The sequence below is a fragment of the Pseudopipra pipra genome, chromosome 3 (genome assembly GCF_036250125.1).
Source record: "Pseudopipra pipra isolate bDixPip1 chromosome 3, bDixPip1.hap1, whole genome shotgun sequence".
NCBI classification, from domain to species: domain Eukaryota; kingdom Metazoa; phylum Chordata; class Aves; order Passeriformes; family Pipridae; genus Pseudopipra; species Pseudopipra pipra.
This window is the reverse complement of record NC_087551.1, coordinates 10,210,981-10,230,207: the sequence shown is the minus strand read 5'-3', so window position 1 is coordinate 10,230,207 and position 19,227 is coordinate 10,210,981. Positions and strand designations below refer to the sequence as shown.

At 44.6% G+C, this 19,227-nt stretch overlaps 1 long non-coding RNA gene across 4 annotated transcripts in view; it reads left to right on the top strand.

Moving 5' to 3' along the window:
* Positions 1-19,227, top strand: part of LOC135410850 (uncharacterized) — a 55,284-nt gene that overhangs the window by 34,696 nt on the left and 1,361 nt on the right. Inside the window, exons 10-14 of one of the 4 annotated variants that reach the window (XR_010428912.1) lie at positions 2,863-3,013; positions 4,757-5,070; positions 9,666-10,469; positions 11,026-11,169; positions 18,459-18,604. This is a non-coding gene — a long non-coding RNA (uncharacterized LOC135410850). Of the gene's footprint in view, positions 1-2,862; positions 3,014-4,756; positions 5,071-9,665; positions 11,170-18,458; positions 18,605-19,227 lie in introns of all 4 variants that reach the window. The other 3 variants (XR_010428911.1, XR_010428910.1, XR_010428913.1) reach the window with 3 other exon arrangements.

Below are 19,227 nucleotides of genomic sequence, written 5' to 3'. Positions count from 1 at the left end.
TCCATTCTGTCTGCTCCCAGAGCTGGTTGCTGCAGGATATGAATAGATTCCTTGGTGCACACTTCCAAAACTAGGTGGTAAATGGCCACTTCTGGTAAAATCCCAGCCTGGTTTGAGGACTGCTGGCGGTGGCAGCTACAGCCGTAGGAGGCTGATTTGATTGCAGAGTGCAGGTGTCTGCAGGCTCCTGTTTTGTTGTGTGTCCCAGTGTTTCCTGGTAGGCTTTCCAAGGTGGCAGATGGGGAGAAGTGCTGTGACTGGAATGACTTTCCCCCCTTGCCACCCTGCAAGAGTAGGGCAGCCTGCCCTGAGGAACACTCTCTCACCATGGGCTGAGCCTGTTGCCTGCCTTCATGTGCCATGATGCCTCTTCCACTAGGGCTGCCCCCAGTGTGGGCACCAAGTATATCCACTGATAGAGAAAAATCCCAGGGAAGGAGAGGAAAAGCACAGGTACTTTCTTGCTGCACCTTTAGTCAGGACTTTACTGTTTTGCTGCTAGTAAAGGGAATTGTATTTTTTTTTTAATCCCTCTCTTCTCGCAGGTTTCCAAAAGGGTTTATGCTGTTCCCTAGCAGTCTTATGTATCCTGTTGTGCATCCCAGTCACTGAGGAGGAACTGTGCTTATCTCAACCAGCATCCACTGAGCAGCCAGACCACTTGTGATAGAGAGGCACAGCTCCACCTTCTTTGCTCCTGAGCACTTTCTGGTGCTGGCTTTGCTTCTCTACCTGCTGTTTATAGCACAGGCTTGTCACAGATGTAAGCTCATTAATCATCCCAAGCCATGCTTCCCTGATTCCATTTATAGCACCTTCCTCTATTCCGTTTCACAGCCCCCACCTTGGTCGCTGCTCAGTTCTTGGAATCTGGGCTTTGTTTTTACTTAAACTTGGAATGGATAAAGCGTGAATAAAGAGGAAAATTTGGAAAGGCAGATGAACATCACAAGCAAAGTGTATATAGGAGACATTTAATGTTAGACTACTTGGCCTAAAGTGCATGGGCAGAAGACTGGCAGCAAAGCTATTGCATTAAGTGAAATAGAGACCATTTACCCTAAAAAGTTAATAGGCACAGGACAGACAAACAGGAGCCCTTTCATCCTCTTGGGATTTCTTGTGTTCTGCCAGCAGCTGAGATTGCTTTACTGCCCTTAGCACTGGTCAGTCCAGTGCTGACCCTTGGGCACCAGCCTGGCTGGAAGTCCCATGGGCAGCCTGCAGGGGGAGGGGAAGTGACACAGAATGTAAAATTCTCTGCTGAGGTATTTAGGTGCCCAAACATGCAGAGAGGCAATTAGTGGCCTTTCAAAAGTGTGGTGGTTTGACCCTGGCTGGATGCCAGGTACCCACCAAAGCCACTTTATCACTCCCCTCTGCAACTGGACAGGGGTGAGGAAATACAAGAAAAGGCTCATGAGTTGAGACAAGGACACGGAGAGATCTCTCACTGATTACTGTCGTGGGCAAAACCGACTTGATTTAGGGAAATTACTTGAATTTATTACTAATCAAAATCAGATAATGAGAAGTGAAACAAATCTTAAAAAACACCTTCCCCCCACCCTCCCTCCTTCCTGATTTTCTACCTCCTCCCTGCCACAGCAGCACAGAGACATGGGGAATAGAGGTTATGGTCAATTCATCACATGATGTTTCTGCTGCTGCTTCCTCCTCAGGGAGAGGAATCCTTCCACTGCTCCAGCGTGGGGTCTCTCCCACAGGACATAGTCCTCCACAAAATTCTCCGTCATGAGTCCTTCCCATGGGCTACAGTTCTTTGCTAACTGCTCCAGTGTTGGTCCCCTCCACATGGTCAGTCCTTCAGGAACAGGCTGCTGCAGTGTGGGTCCCCCATGGAGTCATGGGGTCCTACCATGAAACCTGCTCCAGTGTGGGCTTCTCTCTCCTTGGATCTGCAAGTCCTGCAAGAAGTCTGTTCCAGGATGGGCTTCCCACAGGGTCACAGCTGTCTCTTGGGCATCCACCGCTCCAATGTGGGACTCCTCCATGGGCTGCAGGTGGGTCTCTGCACCTCTGTGGTCCTCCATGGGATGTAGGGACACAGCTGCCTCACCATGGTCAGCACCACCAGGCTGCAGGGGAATCTCAACTCCAGTGCCTGGAGCACCTCCTCCCCCTCCCTCTCCACTGACCTTTGTGTCTGCAGAGTTGTTCCTCTCACATATTCTCACTCCTCTCTTCTCTGGCTGCAATTACTTCTGCACAATAATTTTTTTTCTTTCCTTCTTAAATATGTTATTCCAGAGGTGTTACTACCATCCCTGATGGGCTCAGCCTTGGCCAGTGGCAGGTCCATCTTGGAGCCAGCTGGCATTGGCTCTGTTGGACGTGGGGGGAAGCTTCCAGCAGCTTCACACAGAAGCCACCCCTGCTGCCCCCCCCCCCCCCCCAGCACCTTGTCATGCAAATCTAATGCATTAAGTTCTTCAGGAGATTGGAGGGAGAGAGGAGGAAAATACCCATTTCAGGGGTTGAGTCTGAAGAACCTGACCCACCTTGAGGCCTTGGAAAACCTCACCAGCCACCTCTCTTCATTTCTAGGCTCCTAAGTATCTTGGGAAATCTGCTTCAAAGTAGTTATTACTTCTGTTGAGCAATTCCTGCCTGTTCAAGACTGGGAACAGAGTCTCAGCAGTGTGTGGAACTTGCTGTGTGAAACTGCTGCCATAAGATGAGGGTTGTACAGATTACAGGGATGGAAAATGACTCCTCCAGTAGCATGTTCCTAGCTGACATTGGTTTGCAATAGGTCTGTCAACAGCGGCTGGAGAGATCCTGGAAAACAATATGTCAGTTGCCTGGGTTGGTTTTAATTCTTTAATCCTTTGTCTGCAGCTAAGGTGTTGCAGTATTGCTTAGGGGTGAGCTGTGCTGATGCCACTGCTGTACTCCTGCTGGTTTGGAGCATGGGGTCTGCCTGGCCAGGTCCGGGAGGAGCTGGGGAAATGGACTGGCTTGCAGTGCTGTTTGAAAGCAGCACAGACCCGTAAGTCACTTGTATTTATATAATTTTGTCCGTCTTTTTCTACATCTGAATTTCAAACATCCGTTATAAGGCAATACTGCTTTAGAGGTGAGCCAAGTTTTTCTTCTAAAACACATGTTCCCTAAAGCCCTAGTACTTCATTTCCTTTGTTCTGATTTATTGCTGTTGCCTTACCACATGTGCTAGGCAGAGCAGAGGAAAAACTACCAAACCCACAAAAAACTACAAAACAGTCCTCTCTATCCTCTCCCCAGACCACATATATCAGGATTAACACAATGAATATATTATATCAACTGATTCGACAATGAACTAACTTATCTGTAATTTCTTAGCTGCCTCCAAGTAAATATGCTGATGAAAAGTGAGTGTAGGTTAATAATGTGAAGATTATGGTAAACCCAGTGAAAGCTGCTGTGGGGAACTGAAAAAATGGGATAGATACTAAATCTAGAGAATGATAGTGAGATTAAAAAATAAAAATTGTTGGCTGCATTTTCTAAATAGGCATTTTGTGGATATAGAATTTTATGTGCCTTTTATCAATACCTAAAATGGCCTAATTTGTCAAAAACTCTCTTCCACAAAATAAAAGCCACTTTTTGGTATCCCAGGGTAAGCATCAAGGCATGCAATTGCTAGTTAAAAAAAAAAAAAGAAAAATAAAAGAAAAAAATTGGTTGTTACTGTGAGTTTTATAGGGCTCTTTGAGATAGAAAAGTTCTATCGAAATTTGCTTTCTTGGAGGTTGTTCAGCCTTGACAATAACAGAAGGCTAAATTATTTTCATTGGGATTTATACTAAAGTAAGCTCCATGTTTTTCTCTTCAAATAGGAAGCAATAGTGCAGAAATTGAGCTGTGGCCATGAGTCAGATGAACCTCAGAAGAAAAAAGCTGGTTTGGCACGATGGGGTGTCTGTGCTGTTCCTCAGGCAAACCTAGAAAGTGCCCAAGTCCAGACTCACAAGTGGGATTGTTGTAAGTCTGCAAAAACTTACCTATCCATAATGGAGTTTGTAACTCCCTGAGCACATATTGGATGTCTGGTGTCTTGGCCACGTCCTTGGCAGGAGGAGGCCTGGACATGGTGGGACTGGTGACTGACGGAAATGGTTCTGCCTTTCTGTGAGGGTTGCCAAGATGTAGTTTGTGTCCAGTCCTCACTGGCCACTCTCACGCTGTGCTCAGCCATGTGCAGGACAGGAGAGCTGCTGTGCCATGTCCAGGTTGCTGCTACCAGCACTGAACAGAATTTGGGATTTTGTGAGTTTTTTTGGAAGCTATCACCTTCCTAATGGCAGTGATAGCAGGGGGCTGGGATACGCTTCCCTCCGAGATCACCACGAGCTTTAGGAAAGATGAAGTGGTGAAACACATTGTATCCCAATGCTCCAGAAACATAAAGGTCAACTAACACCAAGCAATCACGAGGGAAGGGATATCAGAGGGGAACAGTCTCAATACTTGCCTTCTGAATACTTTCTTCCTTTCCGTGAACCAGAGGGCCAGCAGCTCGCGCGGTCGGGTACACTCACATTGTTATCTGAGCGGATGTACCACGAGCTGCTGGTCTGTACTTATGTTTTCCCTTTGAGTCAGGCTATTGATGGGAAGTTCGTTGTCATACTCAGGCCTGTTAACTGTATTAGTTAACAAAGGAGAGCATTCAAAAGCCTGCTTAGAGGCATATTTGTCTTTTTTTTTAAATAATTTTTTTTCCTCCTTTTTAAATGTAAACAAGCTTTCCTAGCAGAATGTTTAATGGAATCTGCTTCCTTGAAACCAAAATGAGGCAACAGCTGTGATTGCAGCAAGCTGTAACATCTCATTTCTGGATGGAGGCACGTCCTGTTACAAGTGGTGCTGCTGCAAAATCTCAGCAAAAGAACCTACTGAGACCTGCCTGGCTGGGGGCTGTGAACTCCCCTGAGGTGAGCTGAAGACCCAACTTCACTTGGTTTCTTTGAAGAAAGAGCTGTACATACTCCAGCCAACTTCAGTGAAGAGAAGCTTCAGTAAACCTAGACCTGAATTTGAGAGAATTTGGCTCAATAGGTGGGTTTCTGTGAAAACTAAGTCAAATTTTGTCCCCAAACCAACAAAACTTTCTGGTTTTGAGTGTCTCTGGAGGATTCAGTTAAGCCAGGAAGTCGGGGACAGTGACGACACAGAAACTCAGTGCTGGTGCATAAGTCTCACCTAAATCCTAAAGTGAAGATCAGATGCTGGTATGAAATGATCAGACTGCTGCTTTGACAAAACTCTGAGCACAACTCCTGTAAAATATGTATCATTGAGCATCTTTGTAATAATAATAATCCAATGACTTTAGACCTCTTTCAAGTCCAACCAAGCAGTGCTTAAAGCAGTGTGCTTGGTACCAAGGTCCTGTAAAATCTTTGTATTAGTATGACTTGTGTGGTTCTTGGGAACTTTCTGAAAGGGCAAACTGTTTTGTTTTGGAGGAAAAAAGTCAACCCATGCTTGCCTGGTTGAAAAAAAGAAAGTCTTTCTCAGAAAGATTGAAGAGCCATGGGCCCTTTTTTGTTTTCTTAGAAAACAGGAAATGAATTTTAGCTCTGCAGTTGATTTCCTAAGTGACGTGCTTTCTATGATCACTTTTGGGTTCTGGAATGCTACAGAAGTTATCTGAGGGCGTTTTCAACACTTCAAAATTAAAATCAAATTGTTTGAAATCGTGCCAGCATTTTAATGAAAATTATTTTCTTTAAACAAACACTTGAGGACTTTCAATTTTTTTTATTCACAAGAGCATTCTTAACCCAAACACTTTTTCTTCATGGTTTTTCAAGGATCCATTCTGCACTGCTAAAACCAAATGTGTCTCAGAATGTAATCAAAGTCAAGATCTTTTCAGCCAAAAACTAGATGAGTGGAGACTACTCATTTCTCACACAGCACAAAGACATAAGTAGGTGTCACTGCAAATACCATCTTTGCCTCTATACCCACAGAAATGTCTGGGCAGCAATACCAGCAAAGGCTTCTGCTGTGTGGAGAGGGGTCAGGCGTGAAGCTGAGACCTGTGCAACTCCCAGCAGTGAGCATGGAATCATGGAGGCAGGAGCTGGCTGTAAATTAACTGCTGTGCAGACACTCTGATACCCAGCTTTCCATGCAGTGGAGATGAGAGAGCCACAGAAGCTGCTGCAGATTAATGGGAGAGGATTGGTCTAGCCCTTGCATCTTTGGAGGGGTTTGGTGAGTTTATATAGAGCTCAGGGGATGTTGTGTGTAGCCAGAGGGTGAGCCTGGGTGCCAGGAGCAGCATCAAGTCTGGAGAGCTGAAGCACTGGAGCTTTTACCTGGAGCTCTTCCAACACTCAGGACATGGCTGGCTCTTGCTCTTTTCCCATGCAATGGGATTTAGCTGGCCCTGAGCCATTTCGTGGACACTGCAGCCTCTCAGGCACAGGTGGGTTTGAGCTGTAAGTCAGAGCAGCCAGAAGGTGCCCTTTATCCTGCTGTAGAAACCTGGAAACCCAGGGACTGGTGTTTCTGGCAAAGTCCATCTAGGCCCGTGTCTCATTCTTGGCAGAGGTCGGCAGCAGCTGCCCAGGAGTTGAATTTGAGAACAGGATGTGCGTGTGACAAGGTCATTCCCTGATGCTCTCTGCTAGCTCTGGGATTTTTAGAAGCAAAGGATTTCCATGGGGCTCAGTGGCCCTGTCCTTCTCTAAGAAGACCCCAGGACAAGCATCACATCTGGGCTCTGGGTGCCAGCCCTGCTGCCTGCCCATGGGGTGAGGTTTCTGGTGGTGGTGTGTGAAAGCCCTCAGTGCAGGGGCTTCTCTTGGAGAACAATGGCTGTCCCTTGGGCAGCTTTCAGCCCTCCTAGGGTGAGGCCTTGCTCTTGCCCTAGCCAGGGGTTTGGTTACTGTTGCTGGGTGATCGCTGACTGTGGGAATGGAAAATTAAATCAATCTCTAGAAAAACAGTGGTTGAGGGTTTCTGACATCATTTCATAGGTGGAGTTGTGAGAAGAAGCAAAACACTTCAAGGTAAAGGAAGCTAGCTGGGGATGTGGTTTTATTTATTGCTGCCTCTTTGATGGATGTTTCTCCTTTGGAGATCAGAAGCAGGACTGATTGAGGAGTAGGTACCTGCTCTGATGGACTCTGTCCTGTCTGTATGTCATAAATGAAGAAGCCTGAAAGAAGTGCCCCTCAGCAACACAAATTACTTGCTATTGTCAAGTAACTGCATACCTTGTATGTTGGTTAAAAAAAAAAAAAAAGCCTTCCTAATGACCCCAGCAACACAAGCTCCTCAGTCAGCTGCAGGTCAGAGAGCCAATGCTGCATGTGTGCTTTCAGAAAGGGTGTGGAGCAGAAAGCATGCTGTAGGATTTGGGATGGTTTTTTATCTTTTGGGTGCTATTGGTTACACTCAGTCCATCAACAAATTCTTTTAACAAGTGCTGTCATTCCTTTGCTGAGAAGAACACGTGTGAGAACAAGTGACCATGTGATCTCAAGACTTTGATGTGTTTCCCAATATATTAGATTTTCTGGTATTCACTTGGAGATTAACCACATTAGAGCAGGCTGCCTACAAAATAAATTTCCTATTAAAAATGTTGTGATATTCCCAACTTCCCTAGCCTTTTCCTGCAGCAATAAGTAAGCTCTTTAAAGAGCTGGTAGCAAGGGAAACAGTCTAAGTCTTCAGAAACCTCTTCTTATGTGTTCTTAAAAGTTACAACACTGCGATCTAGAGAAGCTACAAACAAAAAAGAGCTGCATAAAACCTTTTCAGCCCTCTGGACATGGAAGTCCTTCAGACCACGACTCCAGGATACTCTTTTTGATACATATTGCCGTACATTGTGACGGTAATGCTGTCACCCTCAGCTTGCTTCTGCTTAACTGTCTGGGCCTGGCTGGGGTTGGAACTGTGGAGATGTGAGTGCAAATAGGATCTCCCAGAGGCTTATGTTGGCCAGGAAAATGCTGGCTTGGAAAAGGATGTGGAGCGTGTCCAAATAAGAAGAGTCTGGAAGGAGTTTTTGATGGTCTGCTATTTCACTATTAGCTGGGAAATGTGAAATTTCCTTTTCCGGATGAGCACATTTTGTGTTTTGCAAAAGAGAGCAATTGCTTCTTGTAAGACTTAGCATTTCTGCTAATTTAATGAGTAATCCATACAAATGGACTGCATTAGTCATTGGAAAGGCCTTTTTCAAGTTCCACAAGTGCGTTTTAGGCCTCTTGATAAAGCCAGTAGCATGCTGGACTCTCACAAGCAGAAAGACCTCCAAAAGTATGCAAGTTATTTCTGGCATGTTGTATTCTCAACGTGTCAAGGAAACATGGATTATTTTTGCACAAACAGGCAAATCCAAATGGTTCCTTAGCAAGCTCCCATGAACATCATTGGGCCTTGAGAAGGAAAAGAAAAAAAAAAAAGTAAGAAAAATCACTGCTTCTCAATTAGGTTTCTTAGGTGGATCATGTCACACATTCAGAAGTTCATTTGTACCAATTTGGACCTCTGGTGAATGATGAAGGATAAAACAGGAGATAAAAGCAAAGACCAGGAATTAATCTGGATATTTTATGCTTGAGTGTTTTTTTTTTCCCTTACTGTGAATTTATCTTCAAATGTAGACGGTGACAAACTGCAGAGGCTTTTGGAAGTTCTTTTTTAACAGCCATTAAATGAAAGGAGGTGTGTAGGTGTTGAGAGGAAAAGAACCTCTGGAGCTGACCAGGCCAGTGCGGAAAGAACATGCCAACATCCTGCTGAAAACCACAGAGCAGCACACCAAGATTACTGGAGTGTCCTAAACCCCCCTGACATGGCAGCACACAAAGCCAGCTGTACGTTTCACAAATATTGGAGGCTGTTTTGAAACTCCCTATTAAGGATTACAAATGCTGAGTGCAGTTTCTGGGCAAAGACAATTAGAAATCACAGCTCTGGCCTCAGCTCGGTGTTCTATGTCTGAGCTCGCATTACTGTGGAGGGTTCTTATGCATTACACTACCTCAGCCAAAACCAAAATCTGACACCCACCAAAGCAGAGTCCTGTGATTATGGTAAAAAAAATAAAAAGTACGGCCTGGTCTCAGCATTTTTTCTGTTTCAGTGTAGAGAAGTATTTTCCCACATGGTGAAGGGACTTTTTTACAGAAAAGAGGTGTAAAGCATGCATAAACAGTGATACTGAACCTGCATCCTCATCCATAGTTGCATATCTCAGCATAGTCTGTTTGCTGGATCCATACTCATATTCAAATTCGGGAATAGCACTTGCTGCTTGGGCTTGGTGGAGACAAAGCCAGCTGTGTTAAGGTTTGTTTTGGCCCAACTAGTGTCGTTAATGCTTACACAGATGAACATCAACAATTATCAATAATTATACCTTTGCTCAGTGGGACGGTAGTTGTATTGCAAGTACTTTATCCCAGGAAAAATAAAAAAAGGGAAGAGGGCACTTTTGTGCAGTCAAAACTTCCAACAGCTGGGTGCTCTAACACATTGTCAATGGGTACTGCGCCACAGGGACAGTGCTGTTGTGTGATGTGCATTGCATCTGCATGAAATCAAAGTTCACACTGCCTTCTCTATTTTCCTTTTCTTTTTTTTAACCTTGCACTTAAAATTTCCCCTCTCCCCTCTGACAGGCCTCAAGAAGAAGCTTGGAATGTGGTGCCAGCACAACACCGGACAGTGAGAGAAACCGAGGCAAGCACCTCCAAGATAAGTAATAAATGATAATTGTTATTTCCTATTATTCATCTGAATCTCTACTCCTGAGAATTTGAGATAAATCCTAAATTTTCCTTTATTTTTAAGCAGATCATCCAGCAAGTTAAAAAACAGCAACACAAGGAGGTCCTAAGATAGGGTTTGCTCCAGTTTTCCTGCTGAGCATCTGTTTAGGAATTGCTGCTAAAAAAAGTCAGAGGGGATGGTAGTTGCTGTGCTGTCACATGGGCTGATACAGAGCAGAATCTGCTTAGCATTCTTGAAGGGAAATTATCCAGTGCTGTAACTCACAATTTATAATTGGTTGCATATTAATATCTAAAAAAGGCAATAAAATCCACTGTGTGTTTAAAAAAAATAGTAAGTAGGAGTATTACAAGCTGAGCAGTGAAAATCTGGAAGACTTCTTGGCTAGAGCAAGGCTGTGTGCAGTGCTGTTTCTCCCTTAATTACAAGCAATTTTAAATCATCTCCTTCCTTCAAAGAGGGATTTTGTTCAGGGTGTGTGTTAATTTTAATCTTGCTAACGTGATACTCTCTTGGAACCTCTCCCTTGTGTCATAACAGTGAGATGTGCTGCCTCTTTTGTCCCTGCCCTTTGGGAAATGCAGTTACTGCTGCTCGTTGCCTCAACCCTGCCGTCATGACTATCAGTGTACCTCCCTTGAAAGGAGAAGAAAACAAAACCCAACAGCAGCATTGCTTTTTTCCCCCCAGAGGTTCACTTTTATTTGTACTATTTAAGCTAGACTGTGCAAGTACTTTGTGAAAATCAGGGATTTAAAATGTATGGTACTGTATTATGCTGTATTATAGTGCAAAGCTTGTTATTCAGCACACTAATTATTTCTGAGTCACTCTATTTATGAAATGGCGTGTAATAACTACTTCACCACCACGCAAAGTAAATAGTATAAAAGCAGGCATTTTATGATTTTGACATTTTAGTGTATAAACATATTCCTGAATCTCCTGGGGGGCTACTGGAAATCAGATAATGTTTTTATGACTTTTAAAAAATGACATTGAATTTCACAGTCTGTAACGCTCCATATATATGGTTAATGTTGCATATTTTATTACAGCCTCAGTGGCTTATGTTACAAGTGTCAGCTGCAAAGAGAAAATGTACAAAGGTGGGTTTGTGGAACTGTGGGGGAAACAACATCATAAAACCTTGCAATGCACACATCAAAGCCCTTGGACAAGCTGTAATGGCAGGTCCTGGGCCATGCTGGGACACCAGAATACACCCTCTGCTTTTTTTCGTGCCAGGATGGATTACAAAGCCCTCGCTGAAGGAGGGTTTCTGCCCACACTTGTCACTAGAGGATAAGTAAGTTTGGGTTTTTGTCAAGCCCTGTGTGAATGACCCGTTAACTCCAGAGGAACTGGGACGCCTTGAGTGACGCTCTGCGAGTGAGTACAGAGGGGAAGGAGGATGGGTTGGGTTGCTGCTCCACTTGGGCTTCTGAGTAGTCTTGCATGGTCTCTGAGAACAATGGATGGATGCTTACCAGAGTATGTGATTTCAGAAAACACTGTGCCTAAACCCAGGCCTTTTGTGCTCCTTTGCAAAGCTTGCTTGGTGTTACAGAAAAGTACCAACAGCTGGTACTGAGAGAGGAAGGAGGCTTTCACTCATCTTTAAGATTCCCTATACATAAACATCATGCTGATATTTCATGATTACTAGCCCTTGTCCATGTGGGAGACTTTAACTTGATGGATGTCTGCTGGAAACTCAACACAGCAGAGGAGGCAGTCTAGGAGTGTGTGGAAGAGAATTTCTGTCACAGCTGTTACAAACAGAGAAGGTCCAGTGGGAGATGTGGTGGTTGAAGGCCATCTTGGGACAGTGACCATGAAATGATAGTTTTCAATTCTTAGTTTTCAATTCTTGAAGTAAGGAAGAGGGTCAACAAAACCTCTGCCTTGGGCTTCCAGAGGGCAGACTTTTGCTTGTTCAAGACACTGGTTCAGAGAGTCCCCTGGGTCTCTCTGAAAGAGTCCAGGAAGGCTGGACATACTTAAAGAAGATCTTAAAGGTGCAGGAGCAGACTGTTCCTATGTGCTAAAAGATGAATCGTCAGGGAAGAAGATCAGCCTGGCTGAAAAGGGAGCTTTTAGAGGAACTCAGTAAAAAAAAAAGAGTTTATGACCTTTGGAAGAAGGGGCAGGCAACTCAAGAAAAGTACAAGGATGTTGCTAAGTCAGGTAGAAAGAAAATTAGAGAGGCAGCAGCTCAGCTAGAACTTAATCTGGCCACCACTGTGAAAGATAATAAGAAGTGTTTTTATAAATACATTAACAACAAAAGGAGGGCCAATGACAATTTTCATTCTTCATTGGATGAGGGGGGGAGTATTGTTACCAAGGATGAGGAAAAGGCTGAGGTACTTAATGCCTTCTTTGCCTCAGTCTTTAACAGAAAGGTTGGTTATCCTCAGGGCGACTGGTCCCCTGAGCTGGTAGGCAGGGATGGGGAGCAGAATAGACCCCCTGTAATCCAGGAGGAGGTAGTTAGTGACCTGCCAAGCCACTTAGACACAAGCCCATTGGGCAGGATGGGATTTACATGGAGGGTACTGAGGGAGCTGGTGGAAGAGCTGGCCAAGCCCTGCTCTGTCATTTACTACCAGTCCTGGCTAACCAGGGAGGTCCCAGTTGACTGAAAGTTGGTCAGTGTGACGCCCATCCACAAGAAGGGTTGGAAGGAGGATCCAAGGAACTACATGCCTATCAGGCTGACTTCAGTGTCCAGCAAGGTTATGGAACAGATTATCTTCAGTGTGATCACACAGCACATACAGGACAAGCAGAGGAACAGGACCAGCCAGCACAGGTTTAGGAAAGGCAGGTCTTGCTTGACCAGCCTGATCTCCTTTTATGACCAGGTGACCCTCCTAGTGAATGAGTGAAAGGCTGTTGGTGTTTTCTGCCTGGAATTCAGCAAAGCCTTTGACAGTGTCTCCCACAGCATTCTGCTGGAGAAGCTGCAGCCCATGGCTTGTACAGGTTAAGAACTGGATGGATGGTTGAGCCCAGAGCGTGGTGGTGAATGCTGCTGCATCCAGTTGGTGTTTGGTCACTAGTGGTGTCCCCAGGGATCCGTGTTGGGCCCAGTCCTTTTAATATCTTTATTGATTGTTTAATATATTTATTGATGATGTGGATGAGAGCATCGAGTGCACCCTCAGTCAGTTCACAGATGACACTAAGTTGGGTGGGAGTGCTGATCTGCTGGAGAGCAGGAAGGCTCTGCAGAGGGATCTGGACAGGCTGGTCCAATGGGCCAAGGCCGATGGTATGAGTTTCAATAAGGCAAAGTGCCTTACTGAACACAATAACCAATGACTGGATGTGGCATTCAGTGCCATGGTCTAGTTGACAAGGTGGTCATCGGTCAAAGGTTGGATTCAGTGATCTTGGAGGTCTTTTCCAACCTTCATGATTTTATGATTTTATATTGTATTTCTTTTCTGACTTTTCTATTAAAAAACCCAGCTATTAGGAATGCCTCTGACTATTATATCCAAGGATAAGTGTTTGAGATACCTGAGAGATACTCAGGGAACTGATAAGTTTTCAGTAGAAAAAAATGCCCTGAGATCAATTTCCTGATTTAGTAGTGAAGTCCTCATATCATATAAAATGTAATGTGATTGTCCATGGCCCTAATGAAATCTTGACTTTTCTGCCAAGCTTTCATCTATAAAAATCAAATTTATCTGGCATTTGTCTGCATTTTGAAAGGGATAGGGATTTTTTGAAATTGATATGATAGTAATCCTTTATGGTGCATTAATACAGGAGAACAATAATTTGTTGCATTTTCTTCACACAGAAACAATCAGCTGGGAAATGTGCATAATAATTGTCTTTGTCCTTCATTGTCACAGGCCATTACCTAATGAATTTAAACTGTACTTGGCTCTTGCTCCAATAAGAAAACTACATTAGAGATCTTGTAGCCATGGTATTATATAAAGCCTTTCAGTGGGTTTTATTTTAGTCTCGCTGAGGTGATGCTGCCCTGGACTGAGGAAGGCATCACAATTTTGTGGTGAGCAATGAGGTCAGCATTGTCTGATGTAGTGGGTCAAGCAAGCTGAAGGGCACCGACAGTTATTGTTGTTGCCAGATGCCAGACCCTCTTTGTTTGGTTTCTTGTATTTTAACCAAACTTTTCACCTCTACTTTCGTGACAGTTTCAAGTTCTTCTTTTGGGTGGGAAGATTTGCTAAACTCAGTTCAGCTGTACTAAGATTCATACTAGGGAAGATAAGTAGTTTGGGCAATGCTTTAAATAAACAATAGGAGCATGTAACTGTGAGTTGAGCAGTTTTACTACCTATGCAGTTTTCCTTCTCAACTAAGAGGCTGGCAAAAGAAAACCCTGTGATGGAAGGTCTTCACTGTCCTGAGCAATTAGGAGCTGTTGCTGCTGCAGTGGGCACCAGGATCTGCAGGCCAGCAGGCCATGCAGAGTGGGACTCCTGAGCCCCAGCAGAGGGGTGCAGCAGGATTATTCTATGGGATTTCAAATGCTGCAGTCTCCAAAGAGGAACTCCTGCCATGCTAGGCTACACCAGTCACCCAGCTACTCTGTCCTCGTCCCCATCTGTGTCACAGCTGGGAAATGACACACCATTCCTACCTCTTCATGTGTTCAGCCTGCTCCCTGGGAAGACACAACCTATGAGTTCAGTTGGGTTGTTGCCACCTTTGGGCTGCCAGAATGGAGAGCAGAATAGCAGGAGCCAGAGACAAAATTCATACCATTGTCATTTGTGTTGAGCATCTTATCAGTATCCAAAAAAGAACCCGAAACTTTCCAGGCATTACTTTGTATCCAAGCTTTTAGCTCATGGATGTCTTAGACTTGGGAGGAGAATGGATGGTGAGTGTGATACACATCTGCAAACTGCAGAGACTCTCCAGAGGGCGGTGGTGGCGTAATTCTCCGCCTGTTCAGGGATTATTGCTTCTGCACAAGCTGCAGCACCACAGGATCTGAGGGATGGCTGTGGCAAAGCAGTGGTAAAATTTTGTTGTATCATGTAGAGAGAGATGGCACCAGACAATCGGCAGTGCAGGGTAATTCTCCTGCAAAGCTGTGTGAGAAATGAGCTGGGATGGCCACTCCTGTTAACAGGCACCATTTGCTCCCTTACCTCTTTTAGCTTCATAACTGGAGTCTGGGGTTTCCATGGCCTGCAGACCCCCTGTACCATCTGCCTACTTGGGCAAATGTTTTAATAGATAGTGCAGTGTTCTGAATGCTGCACCCAAACCCATGATGCTTTGGTGTAAAACAAGCATTGCTTGCAGCTGACCAAGTGGCTGGAAAGCTCTGGGCTCTGGGGTGTGCAGGGAGCAGGTGCCAGGTTGCAGCGATCACCCATTTTTCTAAACCGGCAGCACTTACAGCCCTACTGACAGAGGTTGACTCGCACCAGAAGTAAATTCAATATGCATGAAAGGACTCTTGTTCTTCTTCAGTGGAGAGCATAAAGACATACTGTCAGACAAACTAATCTCTCTCTGATAATTTTCTTTTCAACATCATTGAACTGTCATTTCTCCTGGGCTTTGCCAGAATGTTTGACGTATCCGTTGTTTCCCAAAACAGACAGATTTTGCTAGCTTGGCTGATACAGAAATTTTTGCCAGGAAGAGAGATTCTGAGGTGCCTTTACCAGCCTTGTGCTGTTGTTGTGCAGGTCCTTTTGCTGAGCTCTGCGGCTCTGGTTAGGGATGAAAGGAAGGTATCTTGGTGATTGATTAGGTTGCATCTTTAAGTGCAGCAATGGAATTGTTCCCAGCACTTGCCCTGGGCTGGGAGCACATTTGCTGGGGTTTTGGGACTCTACTGTTTTTACTGGCGAGAAACCCATTTATACCCCTAGATCTTTAATTTCAAACCTAGGGATTCAAAGTGGCCCCAGGCACTAGTGTGTCACTTGCAATTAGCAAGTGGCCCAAACTAGAGATTTCCTTTTTTTTTTCCCCTGATTGTCCCTCTACAGGGCTGGCAAAGCAGTCACTCCTTCTAGGCATGTGTGAAAAGTCAGTAAGATTCCAAGACTGTGGATGAAAAATATCTACATTGAGCAGTCTCCTCTTCAGCCTGGGACTCACTGAGGAATCTACCATAGGGATACATGGTCCATAAGGCTACATGTCCTCCATAGCTTGTGCAGAGGAATTTAGCAGAAAGGAGGTTGTAAAGTGGGGCAAACTGGAGGAGCCCAAACACCACCATGATCTGGCAAATGAGTCCTACACCCCATTTGTGGTCAGCTCTTTTATTTTTGGAAGCTAACATGTTTTCTGACAGTGTGACTTTATACAGTCTAAAAAGCATATAGGGAGATTAGTGATAACTCAGTTAAAAATAACTTGCAACACCATTTAAATCCCTATAGGTTAATCTGGGCATGTTGAAGAGTAGTTTCTTAGTCTGGAATTATCTAACTTGGCTGTGATTATGTAGTTTAATTTCCAGATTAACTAGAGGTATTTGTCTAAGCTGTGTGGCTGCTGAGATATTAAAAGTAGGAGCAGGAAACTTTTCAGTCAGTTTTACAACAGAATTAATTGCTTGTCCTTTCAAAACTGAGTTTTTCCACACCATCTCACACCTGCCCAACACCATTACTGCAAACACTTGTCCACTTGTGTGTCTTGCATACATGAGTAGATGCTTTCAGCTGTGGTAGCTGTAGATCTTCTGCAGGATGAAGGCCATACCACACATATATATTTCCACTCTGTGATTTGAGGTACTTTTCATCAAGTATTCACTAATGTCCCATTGTGTGATGTTTGGGATTCTGGTTATACAAGTTGTTAGCTCCAAATTTCCTCTTAGCCTGGTAGGAACACGGTTTTGCGTAATAGATTGTCTAATAGATTGTCTTATCACATCTGCAAGGTAATTGCTTCTCGACTGGCTTCCAAGAAGGCCTCAGATTTGATCTATGGTGGCCTGTGCATTGCTAATGCCTGTATTCCAAGGAAGCATACCCCTGTTACTGATGAGCTGCATGAATGACTGATGGTGTAGATCCAAAGTTAACCAGGCGTTCTCTTTAAAGGTGACATATATTATATTTGGGCAAAGAGGAGTTTCCTGCATAATCTTTAGAGACAGCTGTGTTCCATTTTATGATTTCTCTGGTTACGGAAATACAGGTAAAAGGCTTTACATTTTTCCAGCTCGTTATTCTGATTGCATGTCCAGCTACTGATTTTCTGATAAATGGGTTCACAGTAGAAAAAAAAGTATGGGCTGTACCACCTTCACTCCTTGACCTTTCCACCACTGAATCTGCAGTTTCCTTGGATGCCTCCATGAAACATCTACAGCTGGTTAAGCAGAGATTTGACATAGCCAGGGTCATGCAGAATGGGTATGGGAGCTAGAAAGCAAGTCTTCCCCTCAACTTGCTCCATCTCTTATTTTCTTCCATAACTCTTAGAAAAGGGTCTTTCTGTTCTTAACCTCTATCTGTGGAGAAAATGTCTTGTGTTTTCACTTGTGCTGCCATACCTCTCTGAGATGCTTGTTCCAAATCCTAGCTTGTTCCAAATCCAAATAGGTTACTCCCTGTCTTTATCTTGTATAAAGTTTGGCCCTTTCACTTTCAGCTGTGTCTACAGAGCATTGGTGGTGGTCTGTGTAGCAGCAATTAGCTTAAGGAAAAAATTACATATTAAAAAAGGTCATGTTTAAAGTCGAAAAGAATTGTAGAAATTGAAAGAAAAAAAAACTCAATGAGAAAAAGCAAACGGTTCCAGAGAATCAAGGTAATTGTTTATGAAGGGCATCTTAAATTAACAAGCATGGATTATTTGGTAATAAATAATAGAATCATAGAATCATTTAGGCTGGAAAAGACATTTAAGATCATCAAGTCCAGTGGTCAACCCAGCACTGCCGAGCCCATCACTAAATCATGTCCCCAAGGGCCACATCTACACAACCCCTCCAGGCTCCCTCCCCCCTGAGCCTCCTTTTCTCAGGCTGAACCCCCTCAGCTGCCTCAGCTGCTCCTTATCAGACTTGTCCAGACCCTTCACCAGCTCTTTTGCCTTTCTCTGGACACACTCCAGCACCTCAATGTCTTTCTTGTCCTGAGGAGCCCAAACTGAACACAGGACTTAAGGTGTGGCCTCGTGAAGTGCCCAAGTACAGGGGGATGATCATTGCCCTATCCTGCTGGCCACATTGTGTGCTGTTTGTTTTAAAAAGAGAGGGAGAAAGGCATTCTTTGCCCTCATTAGTGCTGCAGGATGTCCTATACAAGCATAATTATACTCTGTAAAAAGGCTAGGGAGACCACACAGGAAGGGCATTGAAGAACTGGAAAGGGTACAGGAGACACTAAGCATGATAAAAGATTGAAAGTTGTTATTTATGGACAAAGTACTGCCTGCTTCTTTTTTTAATTTTTTTTTTTTATTTTTTTTTTTTTTGAGAAGAGGGTAACTAGGGCCACTAAGAGGTGTACACAATTTCATGGGTATCAAAGGGCTATGACAAAACTCATTCAGACCATTGTAAGCTGACTAACAGGGGAGTTGATAATAAACTTGGAGAAAGCAGCACTGATCCAGTGTTCTGATCCAGAGCAGGGAAATGCTCTCTGTAGTGCAGGGTCTCCACCACCAGTGCCCCATCTTTGGTCTTGACTCCACAGGCTGGACTGCACTGAGACTTCTGCATTTCAGGAATGTGACTCCTGTCCTTGACCTCGTCTGCAGATAAATACAACATGCCCCGTAGTGCTGAGTGGTTTGGGAAGAATGTCAGCCAGACAAGAGAGGGGAGATAATGGAAAGACAGGTGAGGATGTTTTTCATCTGCTCTGTTTGAACCACCCTGCTTGACTTTGCCTACAAGACTTTGGGCAGTGGGGTTAAGAGGGGCAGGGCAGGGATTTCCTGGTCCCTCTGGGGTGGCAGAACAAAGTCGGTCACAGGAGAGCAAAGGGGCTGTGACATGAGGCTGCCACTCAGGGGACAGGCCTTTTGGGTACTCCTTCTGGCACAGAGCCTGGAGGGGAGGCACTCACTGCCTGGCTGAAGCACAAGCAGGGGCTCACCACATACAAGTGTGAGCTCCAGCCACAGCAAGAGAATGGGAGAACAATCCATAAAACAGAGGTGCTGGTGAGGTACCCCAACCCCTGTCTCTGCAGATTCCCCTTGGCAGCAGAGGTTTAACAGGGTGGGTGCCTGTACACAGCTCCACACATTGGGCTGGGATGTGGTCTGGGCTGGGAATGCTGCACACGGGAGCTGTTCCATAGGCAAGAACCAGGCTGGGCTGCTTCCCTCAGCCCCTGCCAGTGTTAACAAAGCTCAAGCCCGCCAGAGCACAACCTAAAATCTGCTTCTTTTTTTTGTAAGGCAAGAACAAATGGTGATGTTTTTATGCCTTAAGAACAGCTGGGGGTATTGCTGAAA